Below are 23,764 nucleotides of genomic sequence, written 5' to 3'. Positions count from 1 at the left end.
TTGGACTCCGATTGAGTAAGAGGTTAAATGTTAAGTTTTATACACATTACAGGAAACCAAAAAAAACCCTCCCCAATAATCTCAGTTTTCACTCAAAATTGTATGTACTTTGGGCAGGATTCATAAAGGGTCTGTGAGTCAGGCAGGATAGGCCAAATGAATCATCCCTTCTATGCTTCCTACATGAACAACCTGGGGAAAACAGCTCTTGGCAGGATTGATCTGGCACTCAGAGCTTCCCAGAGAGCTATGAGTATGCCAGTTTAGAAATGCCTCCCTTTTTCCTTTAATGAGGCAGGATTTGTAGACAACTTTAAACTAAGTGCCCATTTTTAGCTGTCTTTATTCAGGAGAAAAAATGCAGAAAAAGTTAGTGCCATTTAAACTTATAAATTGCATATCTTTAAGTAAAATTAGTCCTCCTTAACATCAGGGTACTCATGGAATAAAATCTTTCTTAACCTCGATGTATATTTGTCTCTTAAATTCTTGGGTGAAGGAAGCGGATGGTTGTGGTTTGGTTTGATTTTTCTTACCTTCCAAGTAATCAATCAACAGATTCATTAATTTTATTAATTTGTAAAATAAAATTAATTACCATATTTACCCATTATAAAATTACATTTACCCAATTATACCACACAGAAATCACTGACTACTAACAGACTTGAAGGAAAACTGTTGTCAGAATATATAGAATAGAAAAATAGAAGTATAGGGCACCTTCAGAAAAAAAACCTCCACTGGTGTCACTTAAAACTTTCAGGTAGGTGAGCCAAAAAGGCAAGAAGCCAAGACTGAAGAGGTCAGAAAAAAGACAGAACAGAGGGCATGGATAAGAAAAGTTCCAGCAAAGACAGCTTGAAGATTAATTTATAGTACACCTCTTACTTACAATAGAATCAGCCAGAGGACTTCCTTGGCCAGCCCTATAAAAATGCAGGTAGGTTCTCACAGCAAGGGGCAAACTACCTGAATTTACCAGACCTAGAAAACCCCTGCAGAAACATAAATTCATACTATCATACTGCTCTGAGGTTGTTTATGTACTAAAATGTGCCTGTTTGCTTTTACTTAAAACATAGGAAGAAAAGAGAGAAACCTAACAGGCATTTCTTTGGAGCTTTATAAAGGACACTAGGCCAGATGACAGTGAAAAAAAAATTTAAATTGTTTCCTTTTGGGTAGCAATGCTAGGATGTTTTCCGAGGTATGTTTTCCTTCCAGGAAAGTGATGGGCAGCAGATCCATGAATCAGAAGCTGACTCTAAGGGAAAAACAAAAAAGTGACAGAGTGAGAAAAAAAGCAACCAGCAGAGATCCTGCCCTGAAATCAGCATGGCTCAAATGAGCTTCCCCATGCTGCAGTAATTACTGACCTTCCTTCTCAGCATGCAGCTGCCTCCACTAAAGATGAGTGAAAACAGAGGTGCCTGAGCTAGGGAGGTGCCTTCACTTAAGTGAAACGAAGCTGGCCAGATGCAGGTCCCACAGCAAAGACACCCCACAGCTCCTCTCAGAGCCTCTCTGTGTCACCAGCATGTGGCCAGATGCGTGGGTGGTAGCTGTTTTAAGGTATGCAGCCAGGGAAATTTCCCTAATGCTGCTTCAGAAAAACCTCAGCAACAATTGGAAAATTGTTGCTTTTGTGTTTATAGTCACATGAAATGTGAAATGTATAAAAGCTTGGATTTACTTTAAGATTGCTGATGTTGATTTAAATCACTTGTTACCACACATGGGTGGACTGCAAGCACTTTAAGAAGATACAGTTTATTTTTACTGTATAAATATCTTAGGAAATAATTTTATTGAATATTCATGTCCCTTTTCTTATACACTATACAGATGCTATAGAAAGTACTAAGGTAGATGGGTTGCTTTGCAGAACCTCATTTTTTCTGCAGAATGAATAGTGATTTTGGCATTTTTATGCTGATTTCAATTAGTTTTTTGAAGAGCCATTGTTCTGTTGATATTAAAAAGGAAAAATAAGCAGTCTAATCTCATCCTGTGCAAGGAAATTACTTTTATTTTACTAAATTACATGCATGCACAATGTGTTTAATGCAGAAAAAGAGATGTCTTAATAGCATAATACATATTCTATTTGTATTGGATGCCACCAGCTGCTCGAGAGACTACTAGAAGAGAGAGGATAATACTCTTTAATGCCTTTCTGATGGAGTCCACAAATCCTTTTGATGTCTTCGTGTGAGAAGAAATTTACATGATACTGCAGGTAGGCTTTGGCAGAAATTGCTGTACAAACTAAGTGTTGGCCTGTTCCTGCCTCCGACTGTGTTTGAGGTTGCATGGGACCCCTGAAGGTCACATTTTCCACACCCCCCTGTTCAAGCAGTGTCACCAAGGTCTGGCTGCCCCTAATGATGTCCAGACATCTTTTGAATATCTCCAAGGAGGGAGACCTCTGCAATCTCTCTGTGCAACCTGTTCTAGTGTCCAGTCACCCTCCTAGCAGCTGAGTTTCCTGAAGGTCAAATGGAGCCTTCTGTATTTCAGTTTTTGCCCACTGCCTCTTCATCTGCCACTGGGCTCCACTAGAAAGTGCCTGGCTCCATCCTCTTTGCTACTTCCCTTCAGGTGTTTGTAAACAATGGCAAGATTTCCTTTGAGCCTTCTCTCCAGGCTGAAAAGCCCCGTCTCTCTTTCCTTATAGGAGAGATTCTCCAGTCCCTTAATCACATTCACAGCCCTTCATTGGATCTTTCCTATAGCTTCATATCTCTCTTGTGCTGAGGAGCCCAAACTGAGCACAGCACTCCAGCTGTGGCCTTTCCAATGCTGAGTAAAAGGGAAAAAGCACCTCCTTCAACCAGGTGACAGTCCAGACTTACTTAGTCATATAACACAAAGCAAATCAAGAGTTTAGAGCTGTCTGATCTGTCCTTCATGAATGCTTAGATTGTGCTGTCTTTTATACTTGTATTTATGTTTCAGGGACAGGGAGATTATTGAAATACAAATTACTTAAAGCATGGACTTAAATTTTTTAAGATTCCTTGGCTGAGAATGAGCATCCCTCAAGTAATGTTCCTGTCTCCTTTGTGCATCTTTCCCATATGGCAACCCAAGAGAAGAAATAAATAGGCAAAGAAGGACTTTTATAAAGACTGTGGTTATTATTTGCTTCTGGATGTATGTAGATAAACACAAAGCAGGTGAAGCACATCCAGAAACCCTGTCACTCTCATGCAGATCTAGGAATTGCAATGAAATCTCAATGGTTCAGTCACTGTCATGATTTTTGTAGTATTTATAGCCATAGTAAGCATGGTGATAGACTGCAGCTTGTATATGAATGAAATGGCAATTGGTAGTCCAGATTCATTAGAGGAGTTATTAACTACATGCTTTTATATACCTCCAGCTCATTTTCAATAGTAAAAGTCCCATCTCTGCTTACTGTGTTAGTGCAATAAAATTCTAACTTGTTCTGGCAACCGATACACAGGTTTTAATAAGGTAATTTGTTAAGGAATATTTTTAAAATATTAGAGCTCTACAGATGCAACAGAACAATGAGAACCAAGGCTTTTTGCTTTTCCTGAACTCAGGCTGTTAGACGTTGTTACAAAGGAATTGTCATCAAATGATGTATTGTGTGTTCATTATACTGTTCACTATAATTACGATCACAATTAAACCTCAAAAATTGTTGGTGACAGTTTAAGATGTATGAAGCTGAAAAGACAGTTTGCAGTGCAATGTATTTCGTTATTATTAAAGACTGGATAATCATAGCCAGCTGCATTTGATTAGTCTGGAAATCTCACACATTTAGGAACATGTCACCAAGTTGATTCACTTAATTTTGGGGTTGTTTTTGCAGCTACATTTTAACTGTCTCTGTGGAAAGGGCAATTTAAATGTCTTTCATCTTTCACTGTCCTTGTCCAAACCATCATGACCAAACTACATCTTCTCTTAAACATTGTTGAATACAACTGGAATTTTTTTGTAATTTTTGCTAAAAAGATATTTCTATAGATTTGGAAGTAAGGAAAAAGTGTCAACTTTACATCCTCAAATTAGACCTCAGACTCAGAAAATTTGCATTTGAAATTTTCTCTTGTAGTATTAGCAGATAAAGTTCTTAGTTTAGAGAATTAAAACATCCTCTAGATTTTCAAGCTCATAGCCTTTGAGTTTGATATACAAAACTTTAGTGTTTTAGTTGCTACAACAGCATATGATTGTTTATATATGGAAATCTATAGATGATAATCTAGCCACAAATCCCTAAGAAATAATAGATTACTCTTTAGTTGGATGGTCCAACTGGAATTCTGAATTGAATATTTTAATTACTGAAGGGTTGTACTTGCAAGAATTAAAATAGAACAGATTTAAGCATTTAATATAATCATCTTATGTTTCAGTATTATTTTACTTAATAAATAATAATAATAAAATAAATAAAAGTAGATAAAATAAATTTTCATGCCACAAGTCTTTCTGTCTCAGGGAACAGGAGTGCTTCAATCACTGTGTTTGACCTTCCTAGTAGATTTGTGACTGGTTTGTCATGAAGGTGTCATGCCCTTGACGCATATCAAGAATTGCTTTCTCTATTGAACTTAATTCTGCAACCTCTGAGTTTGTATAATTTGACATTTATTAAAACAAAAAAAGTTATTTTGTGTTTTCCAGCTCATTTATTAACTTGTAACTTAGCTAGAGTGTCTGGGAGAGTGAAAAAAGTATGGGCTGGAACAATGAGAAATTAATAGAAATATTCTCTAAAAAAGTAATTATTTTAAAAAATACACCATGAAAGTTTAGTTGAATGGTATGAAAAGGCAGTACATATTTCAAATTGATTTCCACTGTTACTTGAAAGCTTAATTAAACAGATTAATCCCATAAATGCCATGCCACTGCTATTGTCATATGCAGTTTTACATGTAACATAAATTAATTTTCAATTTTTCACCTTTACCTTATAAACAAAATCGGGGACTTGAGAAAATAGCATCCATTTGTCAGCTACAGAACTTCATTTGAATTTTCTGTATTACACTCACTGCAGCTATGTACTATGCATATGTGAGAATATGTAAGAAAGTGAGAGTCTAAAGTAATGAGAATAGGAGGTAGAGAATGGAATTAGAGACAAAACAATGTCAGGAAAAGAGGCAACTGGACAAAGCCTGTATATCCATGAGTTTTTAAGGTAAAAAACCTGAATCTGAAGCTGCATGGGAATATGAATAGCTTCTCAAAGCAACCATTTGTCATGACATTTAGACTTAAGTTAAGACTTACGTGTCCACAATACCCTCTATAAAGTCTTAAAAAAATTATTTGTGAAATTCAAATTGCATTATAAAAATAGGGTTTTTTTAATTATTTTGCTTGGTAAATCACAAAATAAAATACTCCATCATTCATCAGTAATCAGAATCTTGAATTTTGATTTCACTCTGAATCTGTGTTTAACAGCAGGACTCAACAGTTTCAACTGAAATGAGAATTAGATCAGGAGTTTTTTCTTTGTCACCAAGTTCATTGCCAAAGTTTCTAGTGATAGACTTGTTCATGAAGACACATGTGAGATCTTGCAGTTAATTTTTAAAGTGGCCTGTCATTTTGCATCTGAGTCTTTGTTCTCTTCAATTAACTTTGTTTTCTTTCAATTGACTTCAAATTTATAATTGAACCTGCTTATAACTGTGTCAAAAGCCACAAGATTTCTCTCCTGGTTTTCTTTTCCACTATATACATCAATTGTTTGCCAGTTTTCATAACATGATAGCCACTAATAAAGACTGTTTTCATTGTAGGCTAATTTGTTGGTTAGCTTTTCCACTGTTCTTAAAGTAAACTCACCTAATAGTTTTGAAGGGGCATTATTGGTTGTTGTTTAGTATTTTAGATAAAACCTAAATTTATGTTATAGAGAAGAAATATACTCAATTCTTAAGTCTGAAGCGTTGTGCAGTTAGTATCACAGCAGTCGAGGGCTGCTCCCTTATCACAGCAATGTCACACTCCCTTAAAAAGAAGAGCTAGGTTTCTATGTTAGAAAGATAATTTCAAAGTATAAGTCATTTTTAACTCCTGTATTTATCAGTTTTATGAGAATATTCTGTATTATCATATGCAAAACACATTACCAAAAGTATCCTCATCACAAAGCATCAAGGCCCGGGATTTGAAAATTTATTCAAAATTGGAATCTAAGACATAATCCAACGTTTTCTATTAGGAGCATTCCATATTCTGCATAATGGCTATAACAATGTCACTACATTTTATCCCACCACATGCAGCAAACCCAGTAACGTGTCTGACTGAAACAGGAGTTGTACTGCTGATGACTCTATACATGCTCCTAACACAAGTGCAGTTTTGTAGTCAAATGTCATACTTCAAACCTGGCAACAAATATCTTCATGTATAATTCCTGGATTTCATGGTAGTTCAAATGCTATTTTCCTGAAGGATGTTTAAAGCAAAGAGGTAAAAAAGGATGCATGAGGATAATGAGCAAAATGAACAAAAAGATAATGCTATATTTTTAATTCTTCAGTGGACTTAAAATATTAAAATTATTTTCATTCTCAAATATTATGGAATAAAGCATTTTAAATGCCATTTGGTACACCTGACTCCTTTTAAAGTTTCTGTAATGATTATAGTTCTCAGACTTACTTCTGGAGTTAACAGGTTTTAATTTCATATCAATATGTTTACTCTGTTCACTCATAAATGACTTAGATATTAGTGAAACTACATGACTGCAGATGATTCTTCAGGCACATACCAGCAGTATCCTTAACAGAAACTATCAGAATCCAAACACAAGAATCCTTATTGTACTGCTTTTATTTGTACCTCTTTTAATTTTTTATGCTATGAAGACAATTATTTTTCACTAAAAAGTATGGCCCTGGGAATTATCAAAATGTTATTGCAATTCAAGAATCCACAGTTATAATGGAAAAGACTGGAAGAAACATTTAAAACCTTTGCAAATATGTTTATTACATTTTCTACTCCATTCTAATGCATTTCTAATCCAAAATATCTCATTTATTGCTTTACAGAAAATAAAAAGGTAACTAAATTATCTTTTTTGTTATTCATAAGATATCTGAAAGAAAAATTGGAAATAATGTCCCCTTACTGATGTCTTTTTCTGAACCTAACCAAATCTATATGACTATTGAGGACATTTCTTCAAATTATTAGTGTGGAATTTGTAGAAATATTCATTTCCATTCTGTAGTTCTGGTTTACAGACATCTACAGAAAATATTATAAAAGATATGGACAAATATTTTTAATCCTATAGATTTAGTTTATTTATCCTAGGTGTTTCAAAAGAAGAATCCAATTTATGAATCCCTTTTCCTAATCTGGCGACAGAGGAATAAGGGCTATTGACATATTGTGTGTGATTTATGGCTTGTGTCTGCACTACTGTCTAGTAAAGTGAAAGCTCTTTGAACTAGCTTTGACAAAGTTCTCAAGGGACCATCATTTCAGGAGCTGCTCTAATCCTGAAAATGAGCAGGATTGGTGCTTCCTTCAGAGTCCATCAGTCCTGGCTGGAATGCAGTGAGAATAACTGGTGGTGAGTAACGAGGACTCCAGGCTCAGCCTTCTTTAAAATTAAAACCTGACAGCTATAATGCTAAGCCACTTTTCAAAAAAAAAGAGTGACAAAATTAACCTATTGGTACTTTCGTTCTTCCTTTATTCTGCACCTTGGTAGCCCTGAAGAATCTATAAAAGATAATAGTAGTGCTGAGTAGCCATTGCTTTGCAGATGGAAGCCCTTGGGGAAGTCCTTTGTCCAAGCTGGCCACTCAAGCTGCAGATGCAAGAGTGGGATCAGGAGGGAGTTGTTTGATGGCAGATGTCCCCAGCATGACCCCACACCAGCTCCTTCTCCAGAAGAACAACATTTCCTGACAGACAAGAGCAAGTGACACTCTTGCTGGGGGTGAGGTTTTCAGTTCACTCCTGCTGATCGCATTATTGCATGCCTTTGCCTTGTTACTGCCTTTTGAGCAGGGATAAATTGCACCTGCAGGTTTCTATCACCCTGGTTCTTCCTGTAAACTGGTATCCACAGGTGCCCATGAAAGACAGGATTACAGATGTGTAGGATTAGTAGGTGGCAAGATTGTGCCAAAGACTGCTAAAGCAAATTACTTAATATAAACTTTCTGACACTTGCAAACATATCCTGATATATTCTTTATATACAATTGCAAATAAAATGTATTGTAGCTTTTTATAATTCTGTTGTCTACTGTTTGCAAACCCAAACTATTTTTACCTCTCACACTCTTTCTCATGAATGAGTGGTGTAAAAATAACCAATTTGGAAAAAAATCCCATTCAAAATTTCCTCCATTACAGCACTGTGTGGTTTTGCTATTACAAAATTACTTACAGTAACAAGGATACTGATGACATTTCACAAAATTATTCACACTTCCATGGTTTAGAGAGAAAATAGGAAGTGTGTACCCAAAACACACTCTTTACTAATGGATCTCTAGTTCACACTTTCTTTCACACAGACGATCATACTTGTAATTATGGAGTCTATATATGCTGATAGAAGTTGTTCCTTCACAGAGGAAGAGTCCTGCTGCCTTTAAAGACAATTAGATTTAGCAGGGAGTTGACTGAACAAGTGAAGCCATCTGTGTGCATTTACCACCATCAGACCAAGGCAGAGCCCCACTGGGAATTTCTGGTGGGCATCAGCAGAGCTCCACAGGCTGAATCTGAGCAGCAGATTGCTGCTTCAGCTGGCATCTGAATCCACCCTCTGCTCTGCTCATGGGCATCTCCTGAAGGTGGATGTTACTTCTTCCCCATGGAAGCTTCTTCTCATCATGAGCATCCCAGAACACCTTCCTAGTGCCTCGCCAGGCTGGGACATGGTTCTGTCTGCTCCCTTTACAGATGTACTGGAAGGGAAAAGATTATTCACTAACTTTATTTCATGCCAGTTTCCAACCAAGGACAGAACACTCATCTCTCTTAAAACTGTGGGTTTTTTTATTGGGTAAAGTGGGAGGCTCAGCGTGAGAGGCAGCCAAGAAGCCCAGCCAGTATAGTCTGTGTATCTGCCTGAGTGGGAGGAAAGTTTTATGCTCCTTTTGTAAGATAAATTATTTTCCATCACCATCATATATAATTTTTACTTTTCTTTGATTGTAGAGAATATAATAATCTTTAAGGATTTTTATCCTCTGGAGCATAATCAGAGTTTTACTGTGAGGACTGTTACTATTATTGCATGCATCTCTCTGTTCAACAGGCAAATTTTTTTAATAACCCATAATATCAATGGAAACTGCTAATTAACACCTCAATATGTGAATAATGCCCTTTCATTTCAAATAACAGAAAATATTACTTTACAAAAAGAATCATAACTGTGACTTCAAGGTCATAAATACATTATGAATATACATTTGAAAATTCACTTTCTTGAAGTTGGTGGCTGAATGAGTTTTAACTTCTCTGGTAGGTGTCCTGAGAACAGAAAATTGGAAAATAAAATTACATATGCTAAAAAATGTTTTATCTTCTACTTTAGGCCTATTTTTAAATAATCAAATTTATTTAAAGAGCAAATAAAGGAACAAGAAGCCAGACACAACTTTCAAGCTGAGGCTTTATTTGTACAATTCCTATATTAAATGTTATTGTATAGAACTTCAGTTTGCTTGATGTGCACTTACTTCAACACTCAACCTCTGGGATTTTCAGAAACCTTTTATGTAATACCTGGAAAACAAGAGTTTAATCACAAAGTGGCATCTGGAGTAAGATGAGTCCTAGAGTAGACCTTATATTGAGCTGATGCTGGGGTACAAGAGGTCATAATATGTATTGGTTTGTTATATGGAAAGAAATATAAAATTTAAAAAAATTGTCTTTCTTTAAAAAGGCAATTTTCAATAAATGATAAATCCTGAGCCAAATAATTTGAGGGATGTGACTGAAGATTAACATTTTAATTGCATTTAGAACACTTTAACAGACATCCAATAGCGTCACGGTATACCAAGACTAAATTGGAAGCAAAGCCAGCTATAATACAATTTAAAGGAGAAATACAAAGAAAAGGAAGAGAGCATTTGTACAAATAGACTGAAGTTAGGAACTTGGGAAACCTATAAACTTTCTAGAAAAGCATAAGGAGATCTACAGACAGATTTAAGGATAAAATATATTTCAAAGAGCATGAAAAAAAAAGAAACTGAAGTGAGTTATATTGATCACACTTTTGCTTGATTAGGGAGTCTGTCTTTTGACAGATAAATCTACCTGATCAATGAGATTTGGCAAACTATACCCTTTCATTTCAATTAAATGAGAGGCTAAGGTATTCAGAAATAGATATTATGATAAAAGATGTCAGAAGAGTACTTCATTCATACCATATGATGAAGTATTTTCTATGGCATTAGTAACTTTGAGAGGTTTTAACAGCAGTTACAAGAGGGAGACATATTTATATGAGGATTTCTTGTATAATTGAAAAACTTTCACTTACATACTTCAGGAAGAATTCTTCCTTAACATTAGGTGATGTTGATTTTTCAATGGCTCATGGATGATCAAACTAATTATATCTGTCAGTATATCATAAACCCTGAAGTGTTGACCAACTGATAATAAGAATTTCTTTATAAAAATGTAAAGTATTGTAGTCAGTGCCAGCAGGCATAAGTTTATGGAAGACAGATCTTGTCAATACAGCTTTATACCTTTGTATTGTTGAAAATAAACCAAATAATCTATAGAAAAAAAAACCCAAACAAACAAAAACAAAACAGAAAAAAAAAAAAAAAGCAGCAAGCTGTAGATACAGACTAAGGCTGAGGCCTCATATGGGTTGTAGGAAGTTGTCAGCCTGATGCATGCAGGATGCCTACCCTCTGGAGCAGTCAGATCAAAGGAGTAACTCTTAAAATATTCTATCTGCTTTACCTCTATTTTCTTTAACGTTCCCAGGTGAGGAAGGAGCCTGGGACTATCTCAGTAGGCTTCTTGTAATGGATAAATTTTCAGGGGCAGAAAAAACATCATTGAGAAGAAGTTTTAACAGTATTAATGCATGTATAATTTGTGGAGGTAGAAGCAGTCTAACTACCTGTATTTGTCAGTGTTTCCATCTCACATTGGAATTCTTTATATAGACCAGAAATTATCGACTAAAGAGGTCACTGGTAAATTGAGAAGACTTCATGGACAAGCCAAAAGAGCAGCTAACAGACTGGAAAGATGCTTGAGAATTTGAGAAGTCATCAATTGATTGTGAAATCTTAGCAAATGTGTTATTTGATAAATTCTCATACATGCCTCGTGAGGAAATGGAAATTTAATAGTGGAGAGTAGATGTCCCATGGTTGTGAATTAGTGTAAAAGAGTTCAGACTAAAGAAATAAAAAGACACCATTTTTCAATGACAAGAGTAATAATAATAGCAACCACTTAGCAAGGACTACAGCATTTTTTCCTTAACTTGTTTTAAAGGATATTATAATATATTTTCATTTAAAATATATTTCATATAAAAGGAAATTAGGCCACTATAACTCTACAGCGAGAACAGCTGTGTTAGAGCAGCTGATTGTGATTCAGCTCACAGGTTTGATACAGAGGCTCTTACTATCACCACAGGTTATATGCTTAAACAGCTGCACAAGTATTGCTGAGAACAGTCTTTTATTTTGAGAGTCCATTAGCTGCCCAGACTTTCGGAGCTATTCTCCAGCTGGAAGGCTGGCTGGAAGAGCTGGCTTGGGGAAGAAATTCAGAGCACACTATGGATAATTTTTAAGGTGGAATTTCATGAAGAGACAACAACCTGGGAGCAAGGATACAATTACTCCACTTATTCAGGTGTCTAACAGAGGTATTGTACCTTCTCAGGCACTGACTGTACACTGTGCTCCTGTCATCTGCCTTGGGGGAAAATTTGTCACAGCTACTTTAATTATTCCACTGAGAGCTTATAAAGCAAGACCTCTAACTTTCTGTGCTCTGAACTACACCAAATGTAGGTGCCTACAGTAGGGGCATGAATGTCTTCCATTGTGGGTGGCTATAAGCACTAAGTGAAGAGAAAAAGGAACAAAAAGTTGTGTCCCCAGAACTTGTCAAAGGAACTTGCAGAAGCACTGTGCCTAACTCACTCCAGGAGCCAACTGTGACTCCTACCATATGTTTTAAAACACATATGAAACGAAACAATTTTTACTTACTTAGGGACTCAAACTGTGCAAGAATGCACAGCTTGACTCTGTGGATTTCTGCAGTCCAACAACCTCACTTCTCTGCAAATCCCAATTTAAGACTAGGACTACAGTGTAGGTCACAGACATAGCTTCATTTCTGGCCACAACTCATTTGTGCCTTACATATCCCTGGGCATTTTGGAGTTGTTAGTATCTCTCAGGAGAGCTGAGGAATGCTAGTGTGTGTATATGCTACGTGTGTATATGCTATGTGCATATACACACACTAATGCTAGTGTGTGTATATGCTATGTGAATAGCATTTTATGCTATTCCTCTGAGAGCCTTTTAAACTGCCCTTAAAAATGAAAACAACAAAAAATAAGTGAAGTCTTATAGTCTTGTTGAGGAGAGAAAAATATGGTCAAGACACACTCCTAACTTTATATTTCTAAACAGCTTCTCTAATTTTCTTAGCAAAATAAAAATTTTGTTCCTTTGATCTGCATATGTAATTCCCACTGGTACCCATGAGAATTATTTGGACAATTCAATAGAATAAGCCCTATAATTTAAGGGATATTTGGAGGGGGACTTCAAAGAAAACATTAAATACTTGATAAGAAGTGATAAGAAATCTATGAAGAATCTGAAAGTTTGAATGGCAATAATTTTTTTTTAATTATCTTGATTTTTTAAAATTATCTTTGAATAGCCAAAATTTCTAGTCTACTGAAATCCAATACATATATGTTCAATCAAACTTTAGTAATAGAAAATGACAAAAAGTAAGAACATGAATGTTTGACTTACTGAAGTACAGATAGAAAAAGGAAGTTATTCATTTTTTTTTCTTAGAAAACTGTAAAAGACAAAAAATGTGAGGTTTTCATCTCAATCTACATTGATATAAAAGGAATTATTATTATTATGAAATTAGTAGTAGTAGTAGTAAACCAAAAGAAAGAGAGAAAGCCAGACAGACCGATAAACAGAATAATTTTATTTTTACATTACATTCTTCCTTCTTTCAGGTACAGAATTTTGCCTTGTTGTGGACTCAGTCATATATGTGTAATGTCTACACCAGTAATAATTTAAAATCTTGCACTGCAAATGAGAACAAAAGCTGAGCAAAGGCTCTCCCCTTTCTGATTGCAGTAATGGTCCATGATGGGATGATACAGATCACCATGAAACAGTCACAGCATGTCTGACACCCAAGCTGTAGGCTAAATTCTTCATTAATACTCCTAGAACCTTAGTGGAGCTGCATGGTAGCTGTACCAGGTGTACAAACCTTGTAAAAATCTGAAGCGAGGAATTCACCATTTCTTGGTATTTGGAGCTCAGATATTTGCATCTGTCTCATTGTCTGCAGTCTCTAAGAGTCAGTAGAACAATCCTGGGGAGAAATGAATCCCATCCTAAAGTAAAGGTCTGCAGCAGACCAGATTAATTGGTAATTACATTTGTCCATTATATTTTGTTGAGTGCAGAAAGTGGAATCTAAATAGCCCAGACAGGCATCTGAAGGTGGGTGTTGAGACTCCCACCCTCAGTTTATACATTGATGTAGAAGCTGGTCTGACCTCCAGTGATAGAGACTGTAACAATCACTTTAGTCAATGTATTCCTGCATTCTAATAATTTTTAAAACCTTTTTTAATTACGAGCTGTAAATTAAGCTAAATATTTTAATGCCATCTGCCACAGAGAAATAGAACAGAATTGGTTTTCTATTTTTTTTTTTTATATACATCAAGAAAGGCACAACTCGTTTTGCTTTTGCCTTCTCCAAGTCAAACAAAACCAGTATTTTTGATACCTAGCTCTCATGCTTTCTACATCTGTGCTCATCCCAAACAAGATTCATTTGAGCAAAGATTTTTTGCTGTAGCATCTAAGGATGGCTGTAATATTCCAGCTGAGACCTTATCACAGTAACATAGACATCAGAGAAAATGTACTTTAAATGTCATAGGCACAAATTTTCTGCATGGAAATTGCTTTTTTCTCTCACTACACCCCCCCTATTCTTTAACAGCAGAAAGGTTACTCGTCCTTTTTCTCTTTATAAATCAGGTCATTTTGCAGGTATTTTTTCAGTCAACATCCTATCCTGCTTATTCCTGACTGCATGTAACAACTTGCACTAGAAAAATAGCATCTTTTTTTTTTTTCTGATCCCATCTAAAATCTGACAAGATTTCTTTTAATTTCATTATAATAATTACAATTTTCTTGACTTTGTGACTCTTCATACTTAATGAGCATACCTTCTGTTAGCTTCTCTAGGTAATTCATACAAATATTTTATAGTTTTATATCTTGCAGAAACATTCTGGAAATGGAAACTGCTGATGTTTCCATTTACATGTGGTATTTTAATCTAAAAAATGTTTTTCCATATTTCTTCCAGGAAAGGCACCTGTGTTGAAAACCTTACTGGAACTGCAATTAGACCTGTGATGTTCCTCCTGTATGCATAAGTCCTTTACCTTTTGTAGGAGGAAATGAAGCTACTGCGGGATGATTCATTTCAGAGGCACAAATACTGGTGGTTATTCACTCCTCTGTTTACTCGCTGTATTCACAGATTTCTTGCTTATTGGCTACATTTATTTTAAGCAGCAGGAGTTAGGATATCTGCAATTTTCAAGAACCTCCTTTATAAAGCAATGCACCATTTTTTCCTTCTGCTATTTTTTTCATATCCATCTGTCATAACTTCTCAGATGCAACCAAACACTGAGCTTTTATTTATGAATTCTTTCAGTGCTCTGAGAAAAAAAAAAGTCAAATGAAGGCAGTTTGAAAACATCTGATTAAGTCAAGTATCAATTTGTTCCTTGCTATACCAGGCTGAAATCTTGATCCTTCACGCCTGATATTAACTATGATAGCAAATGAGCTTTTTAGCGAGAGTGGAAAAAGTCATTAAGTGCTCAGAAATTTTCAGCATCGCATGCCAATCACTTTCAGTCTCTGCAGGAGCAGACTAATGATCTCTCTTTTTTTTTTTTTTCATCCTGCTTCTGGAGTACTTACTTGTAACTGGTTTCTGTTGGAATTAATTTTCTCCACAATTTTCCTTTTCTGCCTTTGTTTTTCTAAACCAAAGTTTAATTGTAATGCTGCATTTTTGCACCCATCCTCAGTAGTTTGACCTGGGGTCTGTTTTCTATGCTGTTCACTTTGTGGTTAAATGACAATGAGATTACAGTTTCTCAGCTCTGTGCCCTTGATATTCTGGTAAATTACTAATCTCTTTTACACATTCTACTAATACAAGCAATTTAAAAGTTCTTTCCTTCTAATTTTCTGGTTTCATTGAAGTCTGCCTTTCTGAAAGCTGCTGTTTTCATTCTGGCCTTTTCTGTGCACTCTGTTAGGGTCATGAAGTTACAACCCTATATTCACCAATAACCAAGATATCTTTAATTCCAATGGCCTCAGAATTTTTCCCTCATGGTTGAAACAATATATATATTTTCTCCATTATGAATGTCCTATAACTTTGTTACTAATTGGGAGAACTTGCAGGACAGTCAGGGTCTAGCTATGTACTTTTTTCTGTTTGTTATTAAAATTTCCAGTGATAATTACTCTTTTAAGGGTTTTAAAGGATGAAAATTGCATTATCTATTCTGGCTTACACTTGCAGGAAATATTTCAGTTTGAGATTTTTCATTGGCTAGTTCTATATTTTGTGACACTTTGCCACCTGAACATCTTTTATTTCAATATCTTTGATTTTTCCATTTTAGGGCCAGATATGAGCTTCAGATACATCTGAGAATTCAATCTATTGAAATAATCATCCCTGTAACTCTTATATCCTTTCACAATACACTTTTTTCTACCCAATTCCTTTGTTTTCCTGTGTTACCATCTTGCCTCTGACTACTTGTCCAGCACAGTGAACCTGTGTCTGTCTGTGTCTGTATACATGTCCAGGCCTGCACTTACTCAAATATTGAACTTAGAGAATGATTTTGCATTAGGAGGCTAATTAGTAACAGACAAAAGAATGTTTGATTTCTAGAATTAAAAATGTCAACTAAGCTGCCTATAATATGAGAATTTAAAAACCTTTAGGAACAACTGGCAGATCCATGGGAACAATATAGTGACTGCAACAACCTCTAAAATGCTTAAAATATTCCCTGTTATGGAAATAATAAAAAAGTTATCTTAGCAATATAAACACTGAGACAATTTCAGAAACTCCTACTGATTAATTGGTTCAACATTCAATTTTTAAAAGCATTTAATTTTGCTTTTTCCTTACCATGTACGTCTTCGGTTATATCTTTCCTTTTAGAGGTTTTGGAATTAGAATGAGAGAGTTTGATTTTCTTTGGCTCATGTTTCCTATAAGTTTGCATCTAAGCATCTTATCCATGAGAGACAAATAAGAATAAAACATATCAAAGATGCAAAGGACTGAGAAAAATATGATGTTTTTCTATTTTGGAATTAGAGTACTAGGAATCATAATTTAAATCTTCATTAAAAGCAAACTATAATTTTTAATCCTCTGTGCCCTTAAAATCATGATTCAATGAAGCTTTTAAACACCTGCTCTACTTCAAAGTATGCTCAAAATTGCTTTATTGGATCAGGTCCTAATTTGCTCAAAAACATAAATGGACCTTATCAAAAGTCAAAAAGCTGGTGCTTTGTGACTTACTTTCAAGTTATTTCATTTGAAGCACAGGATCCAATTAATTCCAATAGAGCTGTTTTAGAGATATTAAATTTACATATTAAGTACAAAATTGAGGCCAAATTGAAGAACACCGATGGTCTAAAGGCTTTTGGTTTTATAGCAGTCTGCAGTGCAAAGCTCTATTTGTGGAAGAGTTTCATGTCATTAGACAATTCTATAAATTATACAATTCCATTTTTTTCACCTAACATTTAGTTCATAAAGACAAGCATCTTTCTTAAACTGCTAACACATACTCATGGAATGATTTTCAAATATAGATAATAAAATAAGTTAATGGTAATGTTTATACACTGGACAGACACACTACATACTGAATTCCTCAGAATTAATTTTTGGAACACTTTAGCTGTACCTTCTTAAGATGAAGTCTGATTCTGATTTACAGGATCACTGTGGAGTTCCTTATTAAACTGTCACTCAGAGAGTATAAGAGTGGAAAACCCATTACTGTGTTAATTAGATCTGTGGTAGTTTTCAGGCTGGTGGTGACAGCTGCCTGCAGGTGGCCCAGCATATACATTATCCTAGTGGCAAAGCTACCTCTGCTGCAGTAGAAGACTTTTCACAGCCATGACAAAAGGGAAAAGGATGCTGCTTTTCCCCTTAGGGGGCAGTGTCACAATCCAGGAAAAGGTTTCATAGGTTAGATTTATTTTCTTGCAAAATGTTTTTAATGACAAAACATGCTGCAGGTTCATTGCACTTTGTTCTTCTAAGATTTATTCCTTACTTAAATGTAACTGCCTTGCACAAACACACAGTTACATTCAACAAAGTACAAATATTACCAAGGAAAATTAAATTAATGAATGCTGGGGGACTGTATTGTTCAAATAGATTGTGCTTCTTGTATGACTACAGGATTTCAGGAAATTATTCCATGATAAATTAGGTGTTTTTACTTCTGGGCTATACCATGAGGTATAGGTAACCCCTGCATCTTTTAGCATGTCTCACCTGTTAATTGGCTTCAGTTTCAGAAAATGAAGTGAAACAGAACATCCTAATGTGCCCTTGTGACATGGAGACTAGTCAAATTTTCAACGGTGTTCATGAAAGTAATGTCCCTGGCCTGTTAATCAGAAATACACCCAGGTGTTACAGGGATGGAAACTAAGGTACAATATTTGGAAGTCTACATACTCTGGAGCAAACTCACGTAGGCACACCCTTACCTCTGGTAAAAATGCAGTAGCAAACCCCACCTCCCTTGTTAGGAATGTGTTTGGAATGGTTGGTGAACTCCTATGAATTGCTCTGAATTTGCTCAAAACTGATATCAATTAGTGGCTAATACTTCCCCTAAACCCTAAAACTCCACATCACTAGTAAGCATTCCTTTGTTTGTGTGGTCAGGATTCTAAGCCACGTATGAAAAGCAGAATATTCTTTGTCAAGCCAGTACAGCATTTCTTCAAGAATATCTCAAAACAAGACACAGTGAGTCAGGTCAGGCCTGCCAAAAGCAATAGCATCGCCAGCTGAACCCATGAGATTTTTCCTTTCTTCTCCTTTCAGAACTAAAGCTCTCTCTTTTTTTTCTCTAGTAGTGTGCTGGGAGAAGCTGCTCAGCAGTGTGGTGAGCAGATATGGTACACAAACTGAATCATTCATTTCGTGAGTATTCCTTGGCTGACACTTATACCTATACTTGGTGAGCATGCTTAGAAACTTTCCCACATACAATGCTTTTTCTGTACATTAAAAAATAAACCAGTCCAGACAAGAATATGCTGTGAATCCACTGAAGTCAGTGAATAGTCTCTCCCTGCCCTTTGTGCCAGGATCTCATGCTGTGCCTTGCTGAGAAAAATGACCTAATGAATTTTTCCTCATCTCTGACTTTGATGGCTCCCTGATGTTATCTTCACCAGGTTTCCACTTCAGTCTCATTTTATTTTCTACATAACTTATCTCATTTTATTTTCTGTCATATTTTTAAATTAAAAATTCTAATACTGAAAATTATGTAGATTTTTTTTTTATATTTAAGGGATCGTGGGCTGCTCAAAAGAAATAAGCCAAGTCGACCTGTCAGAATACAGGCCACAATTAGTACGGAATGGAAACTTTTCCCATGAATATAAATCATTCCTCTTCCCAAAGTCCTGGAGAACAGGTGAATTAAACTTTAGAGACTTTAACGTTTTGTTTAAAACACATGTTAAAGTTCTGTTGATTAAAACAAGAAGCAGTAATTGGGACAGAAAAAATCTTTCTGTTCTTCAGTGTTTGGTCTGAGCTTATGAATGTTTTTTTCAGTCAAAGGATGGAATCCAGAGACATTTGTCTGGAAAAATAAAGTTGTGGTCCGCTAGTAAATGAGGTATTTCAGCAAGAATATTTACTAGACTGAAGAAAAAAAAAAGTTAGCTGTTAGTCTGGAAGCTTTGTGATCACTGAAGGGCATGTATGACTGAGCTACTAAGTTCAAAACAAGGACAAGAGAGAAAATAAAGAGGTACATCAGGATGAACTGGTCAGTGTTCATAGTCCATGCCTCACACAGTGGAAGAATATAATAGTAAGTTAAGCCATTTTCCTTCCATCATAACCTCCTTTGGAGATCTCTACTGATCAAAAGTTTAAAAAAGTGGTAGTAATCCACATTGGAACAAGGAAATCAGAAACTTGTCCTTTTGCCAAAAAAGACAGTTTATATTAGTGCTTTCCTTGATTTGATGATATGAACAACAACTTCCAGACAGACAGGGGATGAAGAGTAACACTTTATATTTGTCCCCAGTAATTCAAGGATGTCAAGAAACTGGATTTTCATAGGAAGACACAAAAAACCAGGTGCCACTATGAACATTTCCAGTTTTCTGATGATTGTATCAAATTTGTTTTAATATCTGATATAGAAGAGATATAAAACATGAAATCATGATAATTTTCTTTGATTGTCTTCCCAGAAGTAGTATCTGTCTCCCCAAAAGAGTTTGGATTTTTTCTATCACCTTCATATCTCAAAACCATGTTTGGAACACAGGTTCTCAGAAGTAGCAACATGTGGGGTGAAAACCAGTTAGAGTATCTAGTGCATGAGCTTAATTTGACAATTATGGCTCTATACCAGGGTTCCTCAGCTTATTTTTTATATCCAGTGGAAAAAAAAGTGTAATAACATTTCTGATTTTGAAATGAAGAATCCATGTTTCAGAAGTCAGTCAAATTCCCTTGTTTACAACTGAACAAAAAACTGAAAATTTCATTGACAAATGAAAATTGTTACACCCACAGTTATGCACTTCAGTATAAAGATTGTTGAATGCGTGTGTGAAGGCAATGTGATTTAAATTATGAAAGGTTTCTAAAAATATCATAATCCACGAATCCATTAGTTGCAGAATTCAATCCAGCAGCTCTGCTGAAGCTGGCAAGATGCATTGGCTGAAGTTATCATGAATCACAGTGTATGCAGTGGCACTGAATTTACCAGTTTCTCTCATGCTTGTAACTACACATATTCCAGTAATGACTCTGTCTTGTTTTTGTGTAACACTCTGACCATTTTGTTTCTGACAAGAACCTGACAAAGGAAATGGAGAACGAAATACCCATACTACATATACTGATAATAAAATATAAAACTTTTTTTTAACAAATTGTATTTGCCTTCCTAAGTTAATTGGTCTCTTGCCACCAGAAATTTAGATATTGCAGTATAATGCAACAACACAAAATACCAGTTTCTCATCACAATACATTTGTTTCCATGAGAGAGGCTAGAGGAATATTAGATTTGTAACAACTCTGCTATAAGGAAATACTTGGTCTCCCAGCTGCCATAATTATAATCAGCTGCAACTTACGGGGTTTCCTCTTATTAATGTTATCACTTGGCACAGAATTATAATGCAAGTTTAGCCAGTTATTTAGCCATCTGTGAAGTGTCTTAACTCTGCAAGTCTTGGTATTAAATATCTTATTAGTTTTGAGGAATATGAGTTCATGGTATTGTCTGCAATTCAGTTAAATAAAAATGAAGTCAGTTGGGAAATTGCTATAGTTGGACTAATTGCATATGATAGCCTAGAAAATATGGGGGATTATAGATTAAACTAAATCCTTGAATAAGGCTTCCTTATGTGAGACATTTTTTGGATTCCCTTTCCTTGCAACAAACTATGTAAAAAATTGAACATCTCACTAAATTATCTTCCTTTAATTATTCACATTTCAAATAGAATATTTTTCATTCCTTGTCTTCATTTCCTGGCAGAGACCAGAAAAAACAAATTAATTTCATTAAGAGACATTAGAGGTACAATATAGAATGCTAAATCTGGTCAATAATACACTGACTTATTGAATCATCTTGTAGTAAATTAAAAATTATTTCAACAGCACACAGGCTAAAATATTAAAACCAGCATCAAACCCCTTTCTCTTTCACATGTAAGAATTAAAGGAACCAAAGGAGGAGCAATTTTCTGAGTAATGTACAAGAAAGATCAGAATGTTCAGATACCAGTGCCCACACTGGTATAAAGAAAGTTGAAAATGAGGTTAGTTATCTTGCTGAAAAGCCAGTATATTGTTTTTGTCATATCTGATAGGTTCTAGATCAGATTAAGGAAAAAAAACCCCAAAACTAAACAAAAACAAAAAAAAAAAAAAAAAAAACCAAAACAAAAAAAAAAAAAAAAAAAAAACATCTTTTCTTTTTAAATCCCCCCATATATGCTCTTAAAAAAAATAAATCCCAAAATAGAAAATTTATGAGCACAGTAAGAAATCATAGAGTTAATGGTTCAATACCTAGCTACAATGTATGAGACATAGTTGTTTTATCAAGGGATAAAAGGGATAGCTTTGCTTGGATGAATGGGATTGCTCATAAATTTTATATTTCTTGTTTTAGCTACAATATATTAGTATATACAAATACACAAATTAAATTTCCTCCAGCCAATGTATACTATTCAAGGATACTGAAGCTTATTTCAAAAAGGAACAGTCTGTGTCTGTTGTGGATTTGAAGAGCAGAAGTGGATTTAACAGTGTGAAGGAAGTCTCAGCTTAATCTTTATTAGAAGGGTTTGTAAAGCAAGTTATATCCAAGAGGGAACAAACTAGAATAGATTATGTGGGAAGTGATAAGTCTACATTCTTGGACATCTTTACAAGCAAGCTGGAAAATACCAGGAAAAATACAGTTAATCTTACATTAGGAGAAGAAAGCAGATCAAATAATCTCGCTTCAGACCCCTAGACAGACAAAGCAGAGTTGTTGAACATTCTTCTGGAGGGCAAAATTTGGAACTTCAGCATAGGTATTTAATCATGTATCCACATAGTCTTTTAATTTGGCTCAGGAAGATGCTTTCCAAGTGAATTTTGCAAGAGTTCTCTCACTGCACCTTGGTTTGCATAGCATCAGGCACAAACTCTGTTCCCTTTAGGCAGCGCTTAAGTGAAAACTGCAGTCTGGGATCACATTTAATATATTTTAGCTGCTAATTAGCAATCATCTCATGGGGTCATACTAAATTGGTCTGGAGGAAAGTGACTGCAGTGCAGACAAAGTTCCTCACACAATCTGTTTGGCTCTACAGAGCCTCTCCTGTTAGAACATTGTTCTTGTAGTATAGACATGATTTAAGGCTTTTACTGGTTACAACAATAAGTTGCTGATGCAGCCAGAATCTGTTGAACTTGTGAATCCTGTACCCCAGATATAAGGAAAAACAAACAGAGGAAAATAAAAAGAGAGGAATAAATTAAGATAAGCACCTTTTAGCCCCCTTTTAACAGGAGAAATATTTTATTAGACAATATTTATACTGTATTAGATCATGTCTATTCATCTCTATTTCTAGATAGGAAAAAACATTCACAACAGTGAGAATCAGTTATTTGAAGGCAAATCAATACACAACAAGAATCTGCTTAGGCATCACAGTTCCTCGTCTTTCCTGAGAGTACTTTCCAAACCAGGCATTTCTAACACAGATTGCAAATGGAATAAAAATCATTATGCTAAAAGATCATGTCTTTTATGCTTTTTCCCAATTCATATCTGACCTATTTTTTATCTTAGAAAGACACTATCTTTTGAAAATATTAAGTCACCAACAGAATATAAATTGGTAGATCACCTCACAATGCAATGGTCTTTCTCCTCTTGTGGTCTCCCATGTTTCTGGCTGTCATCCAGCAAGCAACATGCAGCTGAAAAAGATCAGAAGAAAATTGTGAAGATCCAGAGAATAGGCTTCTGATTTCTCTAATATTAGAAACTATGGCCTGGCTATTACCCTCAGGGCAGAAGCCCAGCAGGGAATGCCGGCCGGCCAGGATAGCTCAGCGGCGGGGGGCTCAGGCAACCTGGGCAAGCTATAGTGATTTGCAGCTAGCTCTTTTGTGATCTCAGCTCTTTCAGCATGCCTGGTGCCACCACAGCAGACGCAGAGAGAGAGTGAGAAGCGCTGTATGGATTCCACAGGATTCTTTTATTCAGGTCTCCGCGAAGGGTCCAGTGACAGCTCTCCTCTCCCGAACCGGGTAGAGTTAGGGGTTTTTATACCCTACAGGGGTTTTGAAAACTGTCCAAAAGTAAGGGTCAGGGAAAAGTGACCTATGGATTTGCAGGGAGATAGCAGGGTCCAAGAGACGGAAGAGAGGGGCTTCTAAAGCCTTAGTCATGCTGACTTTGGCATTTCCTAGCTCTCAGCCTTCTGATCGCCAAGGAGGCCATGCAGGCCTTGTGCCTGCTACAAGAAACTTCTGTTAGACCTCAAACTCATTTCCAAATGTTTAAAATGGGTTTCATCTCTCT

At 35.7% G+C, this 23,764-nt stretch overlaps 1 long non-coding RNA gene across 1 annotated transcript in view; it reads right to left on the bottom strand.

Moving 5' to 3' along the window:
* The window catches only part of LOC135298135 (uncharacterized), a 64,324-nt gene extending 40,876 nt beyond the window's left edge, over positions 1 to 23,448 (bottom strand). Inside the window, exons 1-2 of the long non-coding RNA XR_010360123.1 lie at positions 23,244 to 23,448; positions 23,085 to 23,157 (exon numbers count right to left, since the gene is read on the bottom strand). This is a non-coding gene — a long non-coding RNA (uncharacterized LOC135298135). The remainder of the gene's footprint in view (positions 1 to 23,084; positions 23,158 to 23,243) is intronic.
* Positions 23,449 to 23,764: the final 316 nt, after the last annotated feature.

This window comes from Passer domesticus, chromosome 3 (genome assembly GCF_036417665.1).
Source record: "Passer domesticus isolate bPasDom1 chromosome 3, bPasDom1.hap1, whole genome shotgun sequence".
NCBI lineage: Eukaryota > Metazoa > Chordata > Aves > Passeriformes > Passeridae > Passer > Passer domesticus.
Note: the sequence above shows the minus strand (reverse complement) of the source record. Positions and strands in the feature narration are given on the sequence as shown.